General features: G+C 40.2%; 21 non-coding genes across 21 annotated transcripts; 5 read left to right on the top strand and 16 right to left on the bottom strand.

The window, feature by feature from the left end:
* Positions 1-533: 533 nt before the first annotated feature.
* Trnat-agu lies at positions 534-607 on the bottom strand. Its single transcript has one exon. It is a non-coding gene; the product is annotated as a tRNA-Thr (tRNA).
* A 707-nt stretch (positions 608-1,314) lies between these two features.
* On the bottom strand, positions 1,315-1,388 carry Trnat-agu. The gene has a single exon. It is a non-coding gene; the product is annotated as a tRNA-Thr (tRNA).
* Positions 1,389-1,490: 102 nt separating this feature from the next.
* Trnat-agu lies at positions 1,491-1,564 on the bottom strand. Its single transcript has one exon. It is a non-coding gene; the product is annotated as a tRNA-Thr (tRNA).
* A 290-nt stretch (positions 1,565-1,854) lies between these two features.
* Positions 1,855-1,928, bottom strand: Trnat-agu. The gene has a single exon. It is a non-coding gene; the product is annotated as a tRNA-Thr (tRNA).
* Positions 1,929-2,651: 723 nt separating this feature from the next.
* Positions 2,652-2,725, bottom strand: Trnat-agu. Its single transcript has one exon. It is a non-coding gene; the product is annotated as a tRNA-Thr (tRNA).
* A 102-nt stretch (positions 2,726-2,827) lies between these two features.
* On the bottom strand, positions 2,828-2,901 carry Trnat-agu. Its single transcript has one exon. It is a non-coding gene; the product is annotated as a tRNA-Thr (tRNA).
* Positions 2,902-3,183: 282 nt separating this feature from the next.
* On the bottom strand, positions 3,184-3,257 carry Trnat-agu. The gene has a single exon. It is a non-coding gene; the product is annotated as a tRNA-Thr (tRNA).
* Positions 3,258-3,546: 289 nt separating this feature from the next.
* Trnat-agu lies at positions 3,547-3,620 on the bottom strand. Its single transcript has one exon. It is a non-coding gene; the product is annotated as a tRNA-Thr (tRNA).
* Positions 3,621-3,732: 112 nt separating this feature from the next.
* On the bottom strand, positions 3,733-3,806 carry Trnat-agu. The gene has a single exon. It is a non-coding gene; the product is annotated as a tRNA-Thr (tRNA).
* Positions 3,807-4,352: 546 nt separating this feature from the next.
* Positions 4,353-4,426, bottom strand: Trnat-agu. Its single transcript has one exon. It is a non-coding gene; the product is annotated as a tRNA-Thr (tRNA).
* Positions 4,427-4,528: 102 nt separating this feature from the next.
* On the bottom strand, positions 4,529-4,602 carry Trnat-agu. The gene has a single exon. It is a non-coding gene; the product is annotated as a tRNA-Thr (tRNA).
* An 85-nt stretch (positions 4,603-4,687) lies between these two features.
* Trnat-agu lies at positions 4,688-4,761 on the bottom strand. Its single transcript has one exon. It is a non-coding gene; the product is annotated as a tRNA-Thr (tRNA).
* Positions 4,762-4,876: 115 nt separating this feature from the next.
* Trnat-agu lies at positions 4,877-4,950 on the bottom strand. The gene has a single exon. It is a non-coding gene; the product is annotated as a tRNA-Thr (tRNA).
* A 115-nt stretch (positions 4,951-5,065) lies between these two features.
* On the bottom strand, positions 5,066-5,139 carry Trnat-agu. The gene has a single exon. It is a non-coding gene; the product is annotated as a tRNA-Thr (tRNA).
* A 279-nt stretch (positions 5,140-5,418) lies between these two features.
* Positions 5,419-5,492, bottom strand: Trnat-agu. The gene has a single exon. It is a non-coding gene; the product is annotated as a tRNA-Thr (tRNA).
* A 102-nt stretch (positions 5,493-5,594) lies between these two features.
* On the bottom strand, positions 5,595-5,668 carry Trnat-agu. Its single transcript has one exon. It is a non-coding gene; the product is annotated as a tRNA-Thr (tRNA).
* Positions 5,669-6,617: 949 nt separating this feature from the next.
* Trnap-ugg lies at positions 6,618-6,689 on the top strand. Its single transcript has one exon. It is a non-coding gene; the product is annotated as a tRNA-Pro (tRNA).
* Positions 6,690-9,251: 2,562 nt separating this feature from the next.
* On the top strand, positions 9,252-9,323 carry Trnap-agg. Its single transcript has one exon. It is a non-coding gene; the product is annotated as a tRNA-Pro (tRNA).
* A 372-nt stretch (positions 9,324-9,695) lies between these two features.
* Trnap-agg lies at positions 9,696-9,767 on the top strand. Its single transcript has one exon. It is a non-coding gene; the product is annotated as a tRNA-Pro (tRNA).
* Positions 9,768-9,902: 135 nt separating this feature from the next.
* Positions 9,903-9,976, top strand: Trnan-guu. The gene has a single exon. It is a non-coding gene; the product is annotated as a tRNA-Asn (tRNA).
* A 369-nt stretch (positions 9,977-10,345) lies between these two features.
* On the top strand, positions 10,346-10,417 carry Trnap-cgg. The gene has a single exon. It is a non-coding gene; the product is annotated as a tRNA-Pro (tRNA).
* The last annotated feature ends 4,210 nt before the right edge of the window (positions 10,418-14,627 follow it).

Below are 14,627 nucleotides of genomic sequence, written 5' to 3'. Positions count from 1 at the left end.
GAACTCACGATCTCCTGTTTACTAGACAGGCGCTTTAACCAACTAAGCCACGGCCGCCGTTGTTTTTTGCAAATGGATTTAATCAAGTTCACGACAATATTTTGAAGAAATCTCTTGTGGAAAATCTCAAGAATCAAGGCTTCTTTAGGCGCAGAACACAAAAAATCAAACCCAAGGCTCCGGCAAAGATTTGAACTCACGATCTCCTGTTTACTAGACAGGCGCTTTAACCAACACTAAGCACGGCTCCGTGTTTTCACGAAAGATTTACTCAAGTTAACAACACTATTTGAGAAAAATCTCAAGAATCAAGTCTCTTTTAGGACAGAACACAAAATAATCAAATTCAAGGCTCCGGCGAGATTCGAACTCACGATCTCCTGTTTACTAGACAGGCGCTCTACCAAACTAAGCCACGGCCGCCGTTGTTCTTCCACATGGATTAATCAAGTTAACAATATTTTGAGGAAAATCTCTTGTGAAATTCTCAAGAATCAAGGCTCCTTTAGGCAGAACACAAAAAAATCAATCCAAGGCTCCGGCGAGATTCGAACTCACGATTTCCTGTTTACTAGACAGGCGCTTTAACCAACTAAGCCACGGCGCCGTTATTTTCAAAAGATTTACTCAAGTTAACGACAATATTTTGAGGAAAATCTCAAGCCACGGCGCCGTTGTTTCCACAAACAGATTTACTCAAGTTAACGACAATATTTTGAGGAAATCTCTTGTAAAATCTCAAGAATCAAGGCTCCTTTAGGGCATAACACAAAAAATCAAATCCAAGGCTCGGCGTGATTCGAACTCAGATCTCCTGTTTACTAGACAGGCGCTTTAACCAACTAAGCCACTGCGCCGTTGTTTTTACAAACAGATTTACTCAAGTTAACCACAATATTTTGAGGAAAATCTCAAGAATCAAGTTCCATTACGGCAGAACACAAAAAAAATCAAATACTCCGGCGAGATTCGAACTCACGATCTCTGTTTACTAGATAGGCGCTTTAACCAACCAAGCCACGGCGCCGTTGTTTTCACAAACAGATTAACTCAAGTTAACGACAATATTTTGAGGAAAATCTCTTGTGAAAATCTCAAGAATCAAGGCTCCTTTAGCAGAATACAAAAAATCAAATTCAAGGCTCCGGCGAGATTGAACTCACGATCTCCTGTTTACTAGACAGGCGCTTTAACCAACTAAGCCACGGCGCCCTTGTTTTTACAAACAGATTTACTCAAGTTAACGACAATATTTTGAGGAAAATCTCAAGAATCAAGGTTCCTTTAGGGCAGAACACAAAAAAATCAAATCCAAGGCTCCGGCGAGATTCGAACTCAGGATCTCCTGTTTACTAGACAGGCGCTTTAACCAACTAAGCCACGGCGCCGTTGTTTTCACAAACAGATTTACTCTAGTTAACGACAATATTTTGAGGAAAATCTCAAAAATCAAGGCTCCTTTAGGGCAGAACACAAAAAAATCAAATCCAAGGCTCCGACGAGATTCGAACTCACGATCTCCTGTTTACTAGACAGGCGCTTTAACCAACTAAGCCACGGCGCCGTTGTTTTTGCAAATGGATTTAATCAAGTTCACGACAATATTTTGAAGAAATCTCTTGTGAAAATCTCAAGAATCAAGGCTTCTTTAGGGCAGAACACAAAAAATCAAACCCAAGGCTCCGGCAAGATTTGAACTCACGATCTCCTGTTTACTAGACAGGCGCTTTAACCAACTAAGCCACGGCGCCGTTGTTTTCACGAACAGATTTACTCAAGTTAACAACACTATTTTGAGAAAAATCTCAAGAATCAAGTCTCCTTTAGGACAGAACACAAAATAAATCAAATTCAAGGCTCCGGCGAGATTCGAACTCACGATCTCCTGTTTACTAGACAGGCGCTCTAACCAACTAAGCCACGGCGCCGTTGTTCTTCCACATGGATTTAATCAAGTTAACAATATTTTGAGGAAAATCTCTTGTGAAATTCTCAAGAATCAAGGCTCCTTTAGGGCAGAACACAAAAAAATCAAATCCAAGGCTCCGGCGAGATTCGAACTCACGATTTCCTGTTTAGACAGGCGCTTTAACCAACTAAGCCACGGCGCCGTTATTTTTACAAACAGATTTACTCAAGTTAACGACAATATTTTGAGGAAAATCTCAAGCCACGGCGCCGTTGTTTCCACAAACAGATTTACTCAAGTTAACGACAATATTTTGAGGAAAATCTCTTGTGAAAATCTCAAGAATCAAGGCTCCTTTAGGGCATAACACAAAAAAATCAAATCCAAGGCTCCGGCGTGATTCGAACTCAGGATCTCCTGTTTACTAGACAGGCGCTTTAACCAACTAAGCCACTGCGCCGTTGTTTTTACAAACAGATTTACTCAAGTTAACCACAATATTTTGAGGAAATCTCAAGAATCAAAGTTCCTTTACGGCAGAACAAAAAAAAATCAAATACTCCGGCGAGATTCGAACTCACGATCTCCTGTTTACTAGATAGGCGCTTTAACCAACTAAGCCACGGCGCCGTTGTTTTCACAAACAGATTAACTCAAGTTAACGACAATATTTTGAGGAAATCTCTTGTAAAATCTCAAGAATCAAGGCTCCTTTAGGGCAGAATACAAAAAAATCAAATCAAGGCTCCGGCGAGATTTGAACTCACGATCTCCTGTTTACTAGACAGGCGCTTTAACCAACTAAGCCACGGCGCCCTTGTTTTTACAAACAGATTTACTCAAGTTAACGACAATATTTTAAGGAAAATCTCAAGAATCAAGGTTCCTTTAGGGCAGAACACAAAAAAATCAAATCCAAGGCTCCGGCGAGATTCGAACTCAGGATCTCCTGTTTACTAGACAGGCGCTTTAACCAACTAAGCCACGGCGCCGTTGTTTTTACAAACAGATTTACTCAAGTTAACGACAATATTTTGAGGAAATCTCAAGAATCAAGTTCCTTTACGGCAGAACACAAAAAAATCAAATACTCCGGCGAGATTCGAACTCACGATCTCCTGTTTACTAGACAGGCGCTTTAACCACCAAGCCACGGCGCCGTTGTTTTCACAACAGATTAACTCAAGTTAACGACAATATTTTGAGGAAAATCTCTTGTGAAAATCTCAAGAATCAAGGCTCCTTTAGGGCAGAATACAAAAAAATCAAATTCAAGGCTCCGGCGAGATTCGAACTCACGATCTCCTGTTTACTAGACAGGCGCTTTAACCAACTAAGCCACGGCGCCGTTGTTTTTGCAAATGGATTTAATCAAGTTCACGACAATATTTTGAAGAAATCTCTTGTGAAAATCTCAAGAATCAAGGCTTCTTTAGGGCAGAACACAAAAAATCAAACCCAAGGCTCCGGCAAGATTTGAACTCACGATCTCCTGTTTACTAGACAGGCGCTTTAACCAACTAAGCCACTGCGCCGTTGTTTTTACAAACAGATTTACTCAAGTTAACCACAATATTTTGAGGAAAATCTCAAGAATCAAGTCTCCTTTAGGACAGAACACAAAAAAATCAAATTCAAGGCTCCGGCGAGATTCGAACTCACGATCTCCTGTTTACTAGACAGGCGCTTTAACCAACTAAGCCACGGCGCCGTTGTTCTTCCACATGGATTTAATCAAGTTAACAATATTTTGAGGAAAATCTCTTGTGAAATTCTCAAGAATCAAGGCTCCTTTAGGGCAGAACACAAAAAAATCAAATCCAAGGCTCCGGCGAGATTCGAACTCACGATCTCCTGTTTACTAGACAGGCGCTTTAACCAACTAAGCCACGGCGCCGTTATTTTTACAAACAGATTTACTCAAGTTAACGACAATATTTTGAGGAAAATCTCAAGCCACGGCGCCGTTGTTTCCACAAACAGATTTACTCAAGTTAACGACAATATTTTGAGGAAAATCTCTTGTGAAAATCTCAAGAATCAAGGCTCCTTTAGGGCATAACACAAAAAAATCAAATCCAAGGCTCCGGCGTGATTCGAACTCAGGATCTCCTGTTTACTAGACAGGCGCTTTAACCAACTAAGCCACTGCGCCGTTGTTTTTACAAACAGATTTACTCAAGTTAACCACAATATTTTGAGGAAAATCTCAAGAATCAAAGTTCCATTACGGCAGAACACAAAAAAAAATCAAATACTCCGGCGAGATTCGAACTCACGATCTCCTGTTTACTAGATAGGCGCTTTAACCAACCAAGCCACGGCGCCGTTGTTTTCACAAACAGATTAACTCAAGTTAACGACAATATTTTGAGGAAAATCTCTTGTGAAAATCTCAAGAATCAAGGCTCCTTTAGGGCAGAATACAAAAAAATCAAATTCAAGGCTCCGGCGAGATTTGAACTCACGATCTCCTGTTTACTAGACAGGCGCTTTAACCAACTAAGCCACGGCGCCGTTGTTTTTACAAACAGATTTACTCAAGTTAACGACAATATTTTGAGGAAAATCTCAAGAATCAAGGTTCCTTTAGGGCAGAACACAAAAAAATCAAATCCAAGGCTCCGGCGAGATTCGAACTCACGATCTCCTGTTTACTAGACAGGCGCTTTAACCAACTAAGCCACGGCGCCGTTGTTTTCACAAACAGATTTACTCAAGTTAACGAAATCAAGAATCAAGGCTCCTTTAGGACAGAACACAAAAAAATCAAATTCAAGGCTCCGGCGAGATTCGAACTCACGATCTCCTGTTTACTAGACAGGCGCTTTAACCAACTAAGGTACGGGGCCGTTGTCTTCACAACAGATTTAACTCAAGTTAACGACAATATTTTGAGGAAAATCTCTTGTGAAAATCTCAAGAATCAAGGCTCCTTTAGGGCAGAACACAAAAAAATCAAATTCAAGGCTCCGGCGAGATTCGAACTCACGATCTCCTGTTTACTAGACAGGCGCTTTAACCAACCAAGCCACGGCGCCGTTGTTTTCACAAACAGATTTACTCAAGTTAACGACAATATTTTGAGGAAAATCTCTTGTGAAAATCTCAAGAATCAAGGCTCCTTTAGGGCAGAACACAAAAAAATCAAATCCAAGGCTCCGGCGAGATTCGAACTCACGATCTCCTGTTTACTAGACAGGCGCTTTAACCAACTAAGCCACGGCGCCGTTGTTTTACAAACAGATTTACTCAAGTTAACGACAATATTTTGAGGAAAATCTCAAGAATCAAGGTTCCTTTAGGGCAAAAAAAATCAAATACTCCGGCGAGATTCGAACTCACGATCTCCTGTTTACTAGATAGGCGCTTTAACCAACCAAGCCACGGCGCCGTTGTTTTCACAAACAGATTAACTCAAGTTAACGACAATATTTTGAGGAAAATCTCTTGCGAAAATCTCAAGAATCAAGGCTCCTTTAGGGCAGAATACAAAAAAATCAAATTCAAGGCTCCGGCGAGATTTGAACTCACGATCTCCTGTTTACTAGACAGGCGCTTTAACCAACTAAGCCACGGCGCCCTTGTTTTTACAAACAGATTTACTCAAGTTAACGACAATATTTTGAGGAAAATCTCAAGAATCAAGGTTCCTTTAGGGCAGAACACAAAAAAATCAAATCCAAGGCTCCGGCGAGATTCGAACTCAGGATCTCCTGTTTACTAGACAGGCGCTTTAACCAACTAAGCCACGGCGCCGTTGTTTTAACAAACAGATTTACTCAAGTTAACGACAATATTTTGAGGAAAATCTCTTGTGAAAATCTTAAGAATCAAGGCTCCTTTAGGGCAGAACACAAAGAAATCAAATTCAAGGCTCCGGCGAGATTCGAACTCACGATCTCCTTGTCTTTACTAGACAGGCTCTTTAACCAAGTAAGGCACGGCGCCGTTGTCTTCACAAACAGATTTACTCAAGTTAACGACAATATTTTGAGGAAAATCTCTTGTGAAAATCTCAAGAATCAAGGCTCCTTTAGGGCAGAACACAACAAAATTAAATTCAAGGCACCGGCGAGATTCGAACTCACGATCTCCTGTTTACTAGACAGGCGCTTTAACCAACCAAGCCACGGCACCGTTGTTTTCACAAACAGATTTACTCAAGTTAACGACAATATTTTGAGGAAAATCTCTTGTGAAAATCTCAAGAATCAAGGCTCCTTTAGGGCAGAACACAAAAAAATCAATTCCAAGGCACCGGCGAAATTCGAACTCACGATCTCTTGTTTACTAGACAGGCGCTTTAACCAACCAAGCCACGGCGCCGTTATTTTCACAAGCAGATTAACTCAAGTTAACGACAATATTTTGAGGAAAATCTCAAGAATCAAGGTTTCTTTAGGGCAAAACACAAAAAAATCAAATTCAAGGCCCCGGCGATATTCGAACTCACGATCTCCTGCTTACTAGACAGGCGCTTTAACCAACTAAGCCACGGCGCCGTTGTTCTTTCAAATGGATTTAATCAAGTTAACAATATTTTGAGGAAAATCTCTGGTGAAAATCTCAAGAATCAAGGCTCCTTTGGGGCAGAACACAAAAAAATCAAATCCAAGGCTCCGGCGAGATTCGAACTCACGATCTCCTGTTTACTAGACAGGCGCTTTAACCAACTAAGCCACGGCGCACACTCGGTAGAGTATGTCGCTCGTTGGTCTAGGGGTATGATTTCCGCTTTGGGTGCGGGAGGTCCCGGGTTCAAATCCCGGACGAGCCCGGACATTTCTTCAAATTCGAGTACCTATTATTTACTACAATGTTTTATATTGGATTGTTGGTCTAGGGGTATGATTTCTGCTTAAGGTGCGGATGTCCCGGGTTCAAATCCCGGACGAGCCCGGACATTTCTTTAAATTCGAGTACATATTATTTACAACAATGTTGTACATTGGATGTAACATGGGTTACAGATTAGTGTAGATAAAAGTTCCATGTTAGAATAAGCAATGTTTTAGGATAAGTGATTATTAAATGTAAATATACGTTAGTTAATTGGCTCTTAATAGATAAGAGCCTCCGTGGCGCTAACCGAAAGGTTGGTGGTTCGAGCCCACCCAGGGCGTAAAGTAGTTATTATTTATACTCTGGAATATTCAATGCATATTGTTTATACCCAATAGTATTTGATGATTATATTATTCATTATATGGGTCATTCTTTTACAAACCGGACACTTTTTAACCTTGACATTTTAGAATTGTCTGAAAATTTGTTTACAGATACTATTCATAAAATCATTTGACACGTATTTCAGGATTTTGCTGAAAAAAAATTTTTGACGTAAATATTTACGATTGAAATATGGATTTTTTGCTCAATTTCTATGAACATCATCTGCGGTAAATTAATTATCTCCGGATGTGCTGATCCGATCAGTATTATTTTTTTTTTCTTACATTCATATTGAAGTGAACTTTGTAATGATTGAAAAATTTTTTTTTGTTTTTGCAATTTTCTTAACAATAACAACCCCTAAATATTTACAAAGGTTTTGCTCGGCCTTTACCCGAATTGAATCGATCCAAAAAAAAACATATATTTTCTTTTTTTCTCTGCAACAAAATTCTTTTTACAATTTGTTGGAGGTTTTGTTACATCGAAAGATATTAAATATTTTCAAGCGCGAGCCGCGCTTTTCACGTCGTGGACCTCAAAGACTTGTACTCATTTGTCACTTTCGAATGACAATCTTATTGTTTTTCGGTTGAAAAATATTTTATAATTTCGCTTCTGGCGAAAAATGAACATATAGTCGAAAAAAAAACATTAGGGGAGAGCGGAGCTTAAAAGTTCGTGGGTAAAAAGATCCACTGCCAATATCTCAAAAACAAGTAAAGTTAGAATTTTTTTAACAACAATATTTGAATGTAGACGGATTGTTCAGTTAGATTTTTCTAATAATAAAAAAATGTTTTTCAGCCACTTTTTTTAAATTCGTCATTTTCCGTCTTCACTCCGTAGCCTGGAATTTTACGTAATAATAGCTAAATTTCATAGCCAATGTAACATAAAAATTTCATTCGTATATTTTTATAAAGAAAATACCAGATATACCTTTGATCTGATGCTTTGTCATAAATATTTATCAGCAGAGTTAATTAACTATTAATTTATATATAATTATATATATATATATATATATATCAATATATCTATTGTAAAATAGCTTCTTTCTAACTCAATTTAATTTTTTATTTACTATTTCCTTATTATTTACACCTAAGCCAGTATGAAGGTGTGGTTGACTCTGTTTACCCCACCCACATGTAAGCTTTAATACAGATTATATCAGAAAGGGTTGAAGCCAACTTAAATATTCCTCTACATTCAAATATTGTTGTTAAAAAAATTCTAACTTTACTTGTTTTTGAGATATTGGCAGTGGATCTTTTTACCCACGAACTTTTAAGCTCCGCTCTCCCCTAATGTTTTTTTTCGACTATATGTTCATTTTTCGCCAGAAGCGAAATTATAAAATATTTTTCAACCGAAAAACAATAAGATTGTCATTCGAAAGTGACAAATGAGTACAAGTCTTTGAGGTCCACGACGTGAAAAGCGCGGCTCGCGCTTGAAAATATTTAATATCTTTCGATGTAACAAAACCTCCAACAAATTGTAAAAAGAATTTTGTTGCAGAGAAAAAAAGAAAATATATGTTTTTTTTTGGATCGATTCAATTCGGGTAAAGGCCGAGTAAAACCTTTGTAAATATTTAGAGGTTGTTATTGTTAAGAAAATTGCAAAAACAAAAAAAAATTTTTCAATCATTACAAAGTTCACTTCAATATGAGTGTAATAAAAAAAAATAATACTGATCGGATCAGCACATCCGGAGATAATTAATTTACCGCAGATGATGTTCATAGAAATTGAGCAAAAAATCCATATTTCAATCGTAAATATTTACGTCAAAAATTTTTTTTCAGCAAAATCCTGAAATACGTGTCAAATGATTTTATGAATAGTATCTGTAAACAAATTTTCAGACAATTCTAAAATGTCAAGGTTAAAAAGTGTCCGGTTTGTAAAAGAATGACCCATATCTGTAGTTTACACGAGCCCGGACATTTCTTTAAATTCGAGCACATATTATTTACTACAGTATTGTATATTGGATCGAGAACATATTATTTACAACAATGTTGTACATTGGTTCCAACACAAACATGCACTGGATAAAACCCGTGGCTAGTTGGTCTAGAGGTATGATTTTGACTTAGATAATAAACGTAAGTGGCAAATCATGTGTAAAATGTGTTTATTGAGTGTACCACGTGGCTTGTTGGTCTAGGGGTATGATTTCCGCTTAGGGTGCGGGAGGTCCCGGGTTCAAATCCCGGACGAACCCGGACTTTTCTTTAAATTCGAGCGCATGTTATTTACTACAATGTTGAACATTGGATGCAACACAAACACGCACTGGGTCGAACATGTGGTTCGTTGGTCCAGGGGTATGATTCCCGCTTTGGGTAGGGGAGGTCCCGGGTTCAAATCCTGGACGAGCGCGGGCATTTCTTTGAATTCGAGCACATATTATTTACTACAATAATGTATATTGGATCGAGAATATATTATTTACTATAATGTTGTACATTGGATGCAACACAAACACGCACTGTATAGAACCTGTGGCTAGTTGGTCTAGGGGTATGATTTTGGCTTAGATAATAAACGTAAGTGGCAAATCATGTGTAAAATGTGTTTATTGAGTGTTTCGCGTGGCTTGTTGGTCTAGGGGTATGATTTCCGCTTAGGGTGCGGGAGGTCCCGGGTTCAAATCCCGCACGAGCCCTGACATTTCTATAAAATCGAGTGCCTATTATTTACTAAAATGTTGTACATTGGATCCAACACAAACACGCATTGGGCAAATCATGTGTAAAATGTGTTCATTGAGATGTGTTACTATTATCAAGAAGCGATAAGAGCCTCCGTGGCGCAATTGGCTGGCGCGTTCGGCTGTTAACCGAAAGGTTGGTGGTTCGAGCCCACCCGGGGGCGTAAAGTAGTTATTATTTATACTCTGGAATATTCAACGCATATTGTTTATACCCAATAGTATTTGATGATTATATTATTCATCATATATGTAGTTTACACGAGCCCGGACATTTCTTTAAATTCGAGCACATATTATTTACAACAGTATTGTATATTGGATCGAGAACATATTATTTACAACAATGTTGTAAATTGATTCCAACACAAACATGCTCTGGATAAAACCCGTGGCTTGTTGGTCTAGGGTTATGATTTCGGCTTAGATATTAAACGTAAGTGGCAAAACATGTGTAAAATGTGTTTATTGAGTAGAACCCGTGGCATGTTGTACATTGGATGCAACACAAATACGCAGTGGGTACAACCCGTGGCTCGTTGGTCTAGGGGTATGATTCCCGCTTCGGGTGCGGGAGGTCCCGGGTTCAATTCCCGGACGAGCCCTGACATTTCTTTAAATTCGAGTGCCAATTATTTACTACAATGTTGTACATTGGATCCAACAAAAACACGTACTGGGTATAACCCGTGTCTCGTTGGTATAGAGGTTTATTGAGTAGACCGCGTGGCTCGCTGGTCTTGGGGTATGATTTCCGCTTAGGGTGCGGGAGGTCCCGGATTTCTTTAAATTCGAGTACATATTATTTACTACAATATTGTATATTGGATCGAAAATATATTATTCACTACAATGTTGTACAGTGTATCCAACACAAACACGCACTGGGTGAAACCGGCGGCTCGTTGGTCTACATATTATTTACTACAATAATGTATGTAGCGAGGTACTATCTTCTTCTCTTCCTTGTGTCCACTGCGAGCTCCGGTAGGCAAGTGAAGGGCCGAGTATTGCTGCGCTGTGGTTTTATACCATAGAGGATAACGGTGCATGGCAGGGACGCGCAACCTGACGTAGTGCGCCAGGGCTGTGCAACCTTATCCTATATCACCCCCCCGCTGAGTGTGTTTGGCTCGAATATATAGGCTGGTTTTGCTCTATCGATCGATATCTTAGTTTCCTTGCCGTTTCTAATCACTGTCATAGTTTTATCCGAACGGCCCACTACTTCGTATGGTCCTGTGTACGGCGGTTGTAATCCTGTCCTTATGGTGGGGTAAAAAAGAATAACTAAACCATTACATTGGCGATCCTCGGTAGTATAGTGGTCAGTATCACCACCAGCGGGGGGGTGATAAGCTGTGGTGTAAGTTATTTTCGACCCTGTAAATTTACCAATGGCGTCAAATAGGCGGGATTTAAATTGGACTCCGCGATCGCACGTTACTTCTGTGGGGCAGCCAAAACGAGATATCCATCCCTCTATAAATGCTTGCGCTACTGACTCGGCTGTTATGTCTCGAAGTGGAATGACTTCTGGCCACCTTGTGAATCTACATATTACTGATAGGCAATACTTGAATCCTCGTGCGCTTGGAAAGGGTCCGATCAGATCTAAATGTATGTGAGAAAATCGTCGGGTAGGAAGCAAAAATTTACCAAGCGGTGCTCGCGTGTGGCGATGAATTTTGCTGCGTTGACAAGGAATGCACTCCCTCGTCCAGGCTCGATAGTCCTTGTTCACTGACGGCCAAACAAATCGTTGGGATACCATTTTCACTGTGGCATTTCTTCCAGGATGGCTTAGGTTGTGAAGTGCGTTAAAAACTTGTTTTCTTAACGTCTTCGGAACGAAAGGTCTTGGAATATTAGTGGATACATCGCAATATACGTTGATGGTAGTACCCGGAAGACGTACTGACTTTAGGACCAACGAAGAACTGTTCTTTAGGCAGCTTTGCAGTTCCGCGTCATCTTGTTGTTCCTTTGCGATTATGTTATAATCTGCATTCGACGAGACATGTAATTCTTCGATCCGGGATAAAGCATCAGCTACGACGTTTTCTTTTCCTTCAATGTGCTTTATTTCCGTTGTAAATTGTGCTATGAAAGTTAGTTGATTCAGTTGAACTGGCGGCAATTTGTCCTGTTTCTGTTGGAAGACAAATGTTAGCGGTTTATGGTCTGTGTATACTACGAAATGTTGTCCATCAAGAAAGTGCCTAAAATGTCGGATAGCTTCAAAGATTTCTAGAAGTTCTCGGTAGTATGTTGGCCATTCGCATTGGCGTTTAGAAATTTTCTTCGAGAAGAAAGCTAGTGGTTGCCATGTTTTCCCTATTTGTTGTTGCAGCGATGCTCCTATTGAAATTGTACTAGCGTCTGTAAATAAAGCTAACTTGCCGTTGACCACTGGATGATGTAAAAGAGTAGCATTTGATAGGCTTTCTTTGCAATTAATAAAAGCCTGCATTAGTTGCTCGTTCCATTCTATGATAGTGTTATTTTTAACGTTTGGTCCTTCTAGCAGTTTTTGAAATGGAGCTTGCAATTCAGCCGCACGGGGAAAATAATTAATCATTCCTAGAAATCTGCGCAATTCTTGTATGTTAGTAGGAGGTTTGATTCTTACAAGAGCTTCCACTCGTTCCTTAATTGGGCGTATACCATCTTTAGAGACTGTGTATCCCAAAAAATCAATTTCTGGGACACTAAATATGCATTTCTCACAGTTGATTATGATACCATACTGCTGCAGTCTTTCGAAAATGTTTCGTAGATGTCTTGCATGCTCTTCCTCGTTTCTTGATGCAATTAGCAAATCGTCGATATAAGCATAGCAAAAATCCATACCTTGTGTGACTTCGTCGATAAACCTTTGAAAGGTTTGGCCTGCATTACGAAGTCCGAAGGTCATATAAGGAAATTCGAAGAGTCCGAAAGGAGTCGTAATTGCTGTTTTTGGTATGTCCTCCTCGTTGACCGGAATTTGGTTGTAAGCCTTCACCAAGTCGATTTTGGAAAAAACTTTCATTCCTGAAGATGCTGCGCGTAAAATCGTAAATGTGCTTTACCGGGTATCTGTCTGGAATAGTTCGAGCGTTGAGTGCCCTGTAATCTCCGCACAGGCGCCATCCGAGGTTTCGTTTAGGTACCATGTGAAGCGGCGCGGCCAGGGGCTGTTTGATCGTCGAGCGATTCCGAGCTTCACCATTTCTTCAAATTCTGTTTTAGCTATTTGAAGGCGTTCCGCGTTGAGCCGTCTTGGTTTAAAATAAATCGGAGGCCCTGGTGTTGTATTGATGTGGTGTGTTGTTGAATGCTTCACTTTGTGAGGTGCTCCTTGAGGTCTGGTAATATCCGGAAATTCTTGCAATAGGCTGTGGTGCTCCTTTCGCAAGGTTTTAACAGTTGGGACGACTGCATCTGTTACTTTTCCCATCATTTGTGCTTTTGTATCTCCCTCTAGTAGCCGTTGTTGCGCAGATCTACCAATAAGTTATAAAATGATAAGAAATCTGCTCCAATAATGGGTTTCTCGACGTCGGCTATCACAAACTTCCAAGAAAAATTCCGTTAAGGCCGAAGTTCAAAATTAATTGTACTGTCCCATAGGTCGCCATTTTCGCACCATTTGCCGTATATAACGTATATTCGGTACGCGGATGCTGCCCTTTCAGTTTTCTGCGAGGGTATACACAAAGATCCGCGCCCGTGTCGACTAAAAATTCTTGTTTTGATGCTTTGTCAACAACTAATAGGCGGCTTGTTGAACTAATTAATTGACAGTCATGCGCCGCATTCATTGACTGTCGTTTAAGTTTAAAGATTTAAATGAACAAGGTTCATTACACTTCCGTGCTTTAGCTCCAAATCTTGAGTGGTACTGGCAATAGCCACGTGGAGATGGATGCACGACCTTCGACCTCGATGGTAAGGTTCGGTACTTGGCTTGGGTGAGGGCTTCAACTTGCTTAGCTAACAAGTCAATCTTCGAATTAATGTAGCGTTCTGGTTTTGAAGCTCCAAAATTTGTTCTGAAATGGTATGATTTATTTCTTTAGACGTGGATGGAACTTGTTTACTAACTGCTTGGATTTGATGCTGCAACGATATATCGGCGATTTTATCCGCCATGTCTGCTATTTTATCCAACTCGAGATTGTCGTGTGCTGATATGATGGCTTGAATATTTTCTGGTAGCCGCCTGATCCACAATATCTTGAGAATACTACCGTCGACTTTTGACCCGCCTAGTGCGCGCAAATGACGCAAAAACTGCGATGGTCGTCTGTCGCCGATTTCTTCTCTGTCCAGTAACTGTTCTAACTTGCGATCTTCTGACATTGATACTCTTTTGATGAGAGTACATTTCAGTGTTTCATACTTATTCTCTGTTGGTGGTTTCAAAATAATGTCTTCAACCTCGGCTGCGTATTGCGTCTCTAAGTATGCGATTGCTACATAAAACTTTGTAGTGTCAGCTGATATATTCGAAAGCGCAAATTGTCCCTCAAGTTGAGCAAACCATAGCTGGGCCTTTTCAGGCCAAAATGGCGGAACTTGACACCGACTCTTTCGACCTGCGATGGCGGGAAAGATATTTGCTCTGGCTTCTCCGGTTTTGACATGCTCGACTATTCTCACGTCGGGGTCAACCAAGCGAATCTCGGGTACATCTTCTTCTCTTCCTTGTGTCCACTGCGAGCTCCGGTAGGCAAGTGAAGGCGAGTCGAGTATTGCTGCGCTGTGGTTTTATACCATAGAGGATAACGGTGCATGGCAGGGACGCGCAACCTGACGTAGTGCGCCAGG

The sequence above is a fragment of the Ctenocephalides felis genome, unplaced genomic scaffold (assembly GCF_003426905.1).
Source record: "Ctenocephalides felis isolate EL2017-DRISC unplaced genomic scaffold, ASM342690v1 CF-g0.4_SCAFFOLD_03573, whole genome shotgun sequence".
NCBI classification, from domain to species: Eukaryota; Metazoa; Arthropoda; class Insecta; order Siphonaptera; family Pulicidae; genus Ctenocephalides; species Ctenocephalides felis.
This window is presented reverse-complemented; position numbering and strand designations above follow the sequence as displayed.